Below are 7,315 nucleotides of genomic sequence, written 5' to 3'. Positions count from 1 at the left end.
CTTCCTGGAGATCCTATAATTCTTAAAAATTATACATGATGACTTCAATATCTCAAATTGTATTAGAACTTTCAGAGTGTTTTTGCTTTCAATGAAAACTAATCTCTTGGCAAAATATGTATGGGCTTAAAGCAAACCTGGGATGTATATTTGCTACGTTGAGATCTTCAGGACCCAACCCAGATTCTATGTCATTAATGCAGGGTTTATTTTGATCACAAAGAAATACCCCAGAATTAGAAAGCTAGTGTATCTTCTTAATTTTACCTCTGATAGTCTGCAGGGCTTGTCACTTAATTATAAGGGTCTTATATTTCTTTGATTGTAAAATGCTCCTTAAAAGGTCTGATACTAACTCAATTTTCTTTAGGCAGCTCATTGAGAAATAAAAAGGGAGAGGATTTTCAGCACATACATCAGGGAAAGATGGAAGTTGAAATCGAATGAATACTCTACAACATTTAATTTTAAGTCATTCGTGTCCTGAACACCAAGAGTATACAAAGTTCTAATTGGTACTTTGGGATATAACTTAAATATGTCACAGATATCTTTCCAATTTATTTATCTAGGATTGGGTCCATTTAAAATATTTAATGCTTATGGTCACCCTCATTCATTCAAAATATACTTACTGAGCACCTACAATATCATGGCATTATGCCAGGTAAGCCAAACATAAAAATGGCTAAATCATGGGCCTTACTTGCTCTTTCTATTTTAAGGTAGTTCCCTTCCATCTCTAAATGTTATATCCTTGTCCCTTGGAATCAGATAGGAACTACTGAATAAAATTAAAGATACTCTTAGTATTTCTACATTGTTTATTTCATAAGCTAATATTAAAGAAGTAAGCTTAAGAAATTATTTCTCATTTTTATAGAATGTTATAGAATTTTTATAGAATAGAATCAGTATTGGTGTAAGTCAGAGACTGAAAGAAAAAATTTTTATAGAATCTTAGTATTGGTGTAAGTCAGAGACTGCAAGAAAAAATATTTTACCTACTAGAACACTTTATACTAAAAAGTTCTTTCTCAGTGTGTTAGCATTTTTCCACCGCAGTCACTGGTAACTTCTACATTCTGAAGGAGGAAACTATCAAGCAGGAAAATGAGTCAAAATTTTAATAAATTCAGTTCTTATAAGGAGTTTGCCAATGAGGGCAAAAACCTTGAGAGGAATACTGTACTATTGAGAGTTGGTATACTGCTGCTTTATTTAATCATGCTTCGCTTTGAGTTATTTCTTATCAAGAGAGTTAATTAATAATTACAGTATTTAATTCAGCCTTAAAAAGAGTCATTAGCTCACTCATCCAAGAAAGACCGACACACTGTTCTTTACTGTGTATGAATTCTTGTTTATACCACACAATGATACTCTCCCTTCTCTAACAGGCTAAAACACTGTGAAATGAATTATGGGTGAAAATGATTTTGGAAATGCTTAGAATGGATCCCAGACATATAGACCAAAAAAGAAAAATAAAAGAGGAAAGGGAGAAGCAGAAGACTAGGTCATGGGAAAGAAATGATGGAAATAAAATAGGAATACATGGAAGGCATGATAATTGGAGAAAAGTATTGCAAAAAACAAAAACCAAAACGAAAAACAACTACTATTAAAATTTTCAAAGTGTCTGGAATTAAGTAGTAAAACAAATGATGGAGCTTGAACAAAATTAATTTGGGCTCTGTTGACTCTTACAGACTTAAAGAAGTCTTATAGGACTGGAAGAAATTAAGGCAATTAAAGTTTAGGAGAAACAACTTTTAGTGCCCCTTTTGTGAAAAAGTATTTGAGGAAACCATTTTTTTAAAACTAGATAAAAAAAAAATATAGCAGTCGCAGTGCTTTTAGAATAGAAGACCATTAAGAGGGTGAGAAAGCAGTGGGGGGACAAAAGAGCCTGTGTCTCAGTAGCTTTTGAAAGTTGAATTGTTTCAGGGAAAGAGTCTAAATGAAGTTCACTTCCAACTTCATTATGAAAAAAAGAGAGAGTAGGTATGGGTTTGAGGAGGCTCTGAAAATACTGTGTGCTTTAAAATGAATTCAGTTTCAGTTAACATTGGGCCACTATAAAAAAGTGATTAATTTGTTACTTGTATAGGATCTTAATTTTTAAGTTAAAGGAATGCAAACTCCATTTATCAAATCATCAGCTGTGAAAGTATATATGTGACATGTTTTACATTGATACAACCTACATTTCACAGTTTTACTCCATTGTTTTCCTGCTCCTTGTTTACTTCTATTCCTTCCTATAATTTTTAGAACTAAAAAAAAAGTCTCCTGTAAACACACACGCACACAGGGTTCTCTGTCAAAGGGTTTCTCAAGTACAAAGGGAAAGAAAATATGACAGAGAGCATATTAAACTTAACTTAGATCCATTAGAAAATTTCCATTAATTTTTCAGGGTCATTTCATCAGCTTTCCCACAAGCACTTCTGGGTGCTGGCCCTGTAGAGTGGCTATTATTTTGAGTGTATCAGTCTCCTACAATGTTTTGTTCTCCTTTTATGTATTATGTGATGAACATGAAATGGATTAAGTGCACGGAACTTTATCAGCTGGGAGGGGGAATTTTAATTACTTCTCCCAGAAAAGAAATCCAACTGAGTGCATTTTCAGGGACAGTCACTGGTGTCCTAGTCTGGGATTCTATAAAGAAGTGACACAGATGATCCACAAGCCAGCTTTCTCAGAGCTCTGTCTCCCGGGGATCTGCTTGAGCCAGCAACTTGCCTTGCCCTCTTGGACAGTCCCATTTCTAAAGGAATGGCATCTAAACTAAGTCAAGTTGGTGTCCTGTCAATCTCAAGGATTGGGGAGGTTATTAGCATAGTTGTTGTTTTGGGTAAGGTTGCCAAGAATTTCATGTGCTTACTTTTGATCATATCACATATATTAGGCTTAAATCCATGTTTTCTATGGATTTGAACATTAAGAGCAAAGGCTTATTTAAGGGAGTGGGTTTCTGGCTAGAGAGTAATTTCTAGGCCAATTTACTCATTATCCAAGTACAGGGAAGTTAGAAGTTCATCTTGTTTGATGTGAACATTTTTACATCATCCCTGGAGTGAGTCTTTTCACTTAGGCTCAACATTGAAGCTCAAACAAGGAACAACTGACACAAATTCTAAACCAAGAATGTTCTTATGTGCAGTGGACAAGAAACATGAGAAGTTTACCCCACTCCTTGCTTGCTCAGTCTTCACTGAGGGAAACTTTCCTCTGACACAAAAAGCTGTCTGTTTCTTTTCAAAATCAATTTCCCTCAGTGTCTTTCCCACCCTCATATTTATAATTACATCTGGTTCATTAAGACATGGAAATAAATAGAGGGTATGCTGTTTTTCTCAGGAGGAAGGCGACCCCGTGAGATGTGTAAACACTGTTCTCTCTTTGTTCCCACCCTTGCCTTGCAGTGAGGCTCTGATAGTTAACACCTCTTTTGTAGTACTCAGCTTCTCCACTCATAATTTGGCCTCCATCCCTATAAATCGTAACTCCTAAGATGAAACATAAAATAAGGTCTGTGGAGTTCTGGTCTATGAAGGAAAGCATTCTATAGAGGGATACATTCTATATAGCAGGGATGCAGGATGAGCAGATATTTGAGAAGATGTCTATGTATTTTGTTAATTTCAAACGTGGTTTTCCAGTGGAATAAGGACACCCATAAGCTGTCTTGCAATCCAAGAACTGTTGGACAACAGTCACTCAACAATTCACACAAATATTAGGCCTATTATTTGATGATTGTGGGAGTGAATGGACGAATGGCCTCAGTCAAAATCTGAGCTCAGGAGGAAGTTTGAGGTGGCCTGAGGACTTTCTCTGCCAACCCATCCTGAGATAGATGATCCAGAGAGAAACAGAGACTGAAGGAGACAAAGGCAGAAGAAGATGGAGAGATCCCCTCCCCTCAACTCTGGGCAGCTAGGAATTAGGTGTCACAAAACGCACATCATTCATACAGTCCTGAGCCCTTGTACCTGTGAGGACAGATTTCAGCAATTTTCAGCTCTTAGAAACACACATCCTGGAGGATGGCAGGCCTAAGGTAACATTAGTTTTATTCCCACCTTAGCAGTCCTGTGACCCAGGCTGAATACGATCTAAGAAATGCGAGTTCATCACATTTATAACACAACTGTGCATAAAATGGGGCCAAGGCTTCACACATCCCAGTCCCAGCCTCTCTCTTTGGAGGTCTTTTCTCCTGTTCTCATATCTTCACCTTTGGTCCCACCCGCTACTCCCCTGAGCCATCTCAACAACAGCAGGACCACGTCTTCCCACATGGAAGACCTTTTGTCCAGTGGAAGAATGCTGCATATGCCATGACTTTGCTTTTTTGTTCAGAGATGTGGAGATATAAGGTGACATAGCTTTCTTGAATTGAATTGTACAAGAGGGTGGATAGTTTCAGAGACATGTTACCCAAGACAGACTCTTTTTAATAGACAAGAGAGGAGGAGAGTATTTGGACTATGCTACAAAATGTATAGCATGACCTTGCTTGTGAGTCAAGGGCAGTGGGCTCCGGGGGGGTGGGGGGCGTGTGGGGGGCAGTGGGCAGTGTTGGAAGGAGGTTACGGCTCCCTCAGCCTTTATAATACAGACCAGACTTGAATCCACACAGCATCGTGGCAGCAGTCATTGTGGTTTTGTTTTGCTCTCCAGCCATTTCTGATTTTCACAGGGAAGAAGTGTTTCTTTGATGGGTGGGGCCTTCCTCTTTTCTGAATCTTGGGCCATGTATTGCTCATCAAATAGTTGAAGAGATGGAAATGTTTAGATTTTGCTCAGTTTTCATCAAAGAGTTGAAGCTATCCAAAACCTGAAAAAGCCTCCTTGTTCTTACAAAATGGGTTTGTTTCAGGAAGAGCTGGGAATTTTCAGCAAAGGATGAGTAAAAGGTGACATATTAAGGGGCCTTCTTTTTGAGCTTTCCTCTCCCCAGATCCAAAGTTTCCATCACAAAAACCAGTCTTTTATTAAGTCAGATATTTTCAGAAATATTCTCAGCGTGATCCTAGTGTATGCCTTGGGTAACAGGTAACAAGGTACAAAGTCAAATCTCTTTGTCCTTCTCTTTTGCATCCTGATATTTAAATAGGTAAAGAGGCTATAGGGACTCTTCAGCAAAATTTATGGAGATCCTGTACAAAGATAAGAAAGGTAAAAATAGGATTTCTGGTTTGCACAGTTTCTAAAAACACTTATTTAAAGAATACTATATTCTAAATCAGGGTAATACATTCTGGGTTATTTGAAGATTGAAACACTGATGGAGCCATGATATCACATAAATTTCTATCCTGAGACTCATTCACTTCTTGGCCTTTTGAATCATTTTGTCATACAATTCCTGCTACTCTCTCAGGGAATAGGAAGGAGTAGGTACAGAAAGGGAAACGGCGTAGTTGAAAAAAGCAAATTCCACAAAGTCAGCAGAAAGGAAGTGTCTACAGTGGGATTGGGAGAATGGAGAATTCAACAATGATGGATACGGGATTGTGAGCCTCTAATAAAAAAAAAACAATTAAGCTGGAAATAAAATTGCAGTATAAGTGTTTTTCCAGAAATCTTTAATAGAAGACTAGAAAGTAAGAGTCATAGCGGGTAGAGGAGTTTGACAAAAAGAACTGGGAGGGCAAGAGAGCCTTCAAGGCTATCTTTGCTCACTTAGCTCTGCAAGGCCCTGGGAAGTTGGCAAGTACAGACTAATGGCTTGTTTGAACAGAAAAGGTTTTCCTGCTTCAGAGCCCTTTTCTTCCTAGCCCCAACTCAATTTCTGAAAAAAAATCAAAATCACACTTAGTAGTTCTTTTAGTTATTACAAAAGCTGTGTTCATTGCACTGATTTAGACCAAAGTTATCAGACCCCATCCGAAATTTCCTGGTGAAGAAACAAAGTCCTGTGACTTTAGGTATACAATTAAGGGAAAATGAAGATATGGTAATAAAAGTGGTTCAAAATCCAATTCAAGTCCTTTAAAGGCCCTCAAGGTTTAGCAAGATGGTGTAGCCTTACAAAATAAAAAGACTTTTTTTTTTCCTTCACACTTCAGCCAGAACTGTGGCTATTCTAAAAGGGGAAATAATTGTTTGGTAAGAAGTTATTTTCTTTGCCATGAAATCAAGTCAAGTGAAATTACAGTTCTGTATAAGGAATGGAATCCCTCTAACACACGTGATGTTGGTTTTGTATGTTGTATACCCCAAATATTTGAGTAACTTCATTCATGGACTCCTGACTAGGTATGCTGCTATTTGCTAAAGTATGGCAACATTAAGTTGGAATATTTTAACTGGAACTATGAGAACAAGAAAATGTCTGGCAGGTAAACGCACTTCTTTTTCTCTTCATTAAGAAAAGGAAGGGGGGTTTGAGAGGGGAAAGGTAACCCTGATGCTCGCCACACTAAGAAACCTGAGTAGGAGCTCAATGTCTGATTACACCTGCAATCATGATGCCTTTGTCAGTGTACCACTGAAAGGGCCATGTTTGAATGTGATGACTCTGAAGATCAGAGTCAAAAGGTATGGGCATCAGTCTACATTTTTAGCAGATAAAACACTGGAGTTCTGTTTATGTATTACAAGCACTGCCAAATTTCTTACTATCCAACAATTCTCCTCAATAACATGTAGAAGAAGAGGTGTGAAAATTAATGGTACAAAATAGCTCACCCTTGACCTCGGTAAATTAAATGGATGCAGACCTATATTCAGGAGGCCCATAATTCATTCCTGTGGGCAAGCACATTCATACCCATCTATTTTTTCATGCATCTGGTAAAGAGTATTGAATATCTGAAACCTTAGATGAAAAAATTGTGTGGGGGGTGGAGGAGGCTGCAGGATAATAATCCTAAGGGCTAATGAGGCAAATAAGATTAGTTCTTGCCCTGAAGGCTAGTAGTAGAGATTCTGTATTAGTTTCCTAGGGATGCCATAATAAAAGATCACGGGCTAGGTGGCTTAAACAATGGCTATTCATTTTCTCTTGGTTCTGGCGGCTGGAAGTCTGAGATCAAGAGTTGCAGGTTTGGTTTCTCTTGAGGCCTTTTTCCTTGGCTTACAGATGACCATCTTCTCACTGTGTCCTCACATGATCTACATGATCTTTGCTCTGTTTGTGACCACATTTCTGGTGTATCTCTGGGTGTCCAAATTTCCTCTTCTTATGAAGACACCAATAAGATTGGATTAGAGCCCACCCTAATGGTCTCACTTTAACTTAATCACCTCTTTGGGACTTTATCTCCAAATACTTCACATTCTGAAAAACTAAAGT

Source organism: Aethalodelphis obliquidens, unplaced genomic scaffold (assembly GCF_003676395.1).
Source record: "Aethalodelphis obliquidens isolate GAN/ISIS:26980383/991018 unplaced genomic scaffold, ASM367639v1 scaffold17, whole genome shotgun sequence".
Taxonomy (NCBI): domain Eukaryota; kingdom Metazoa; phylum Chordata; class Mammalia; order Artiodactyla; family Delphinidae; genus Aethalodelphis; species Aethalodelphis obliquidens.
The sequence above is the reverse complement of the archived record's forward strand: the minus strand, read 5'-3'. Positions refer to the sequence as shown.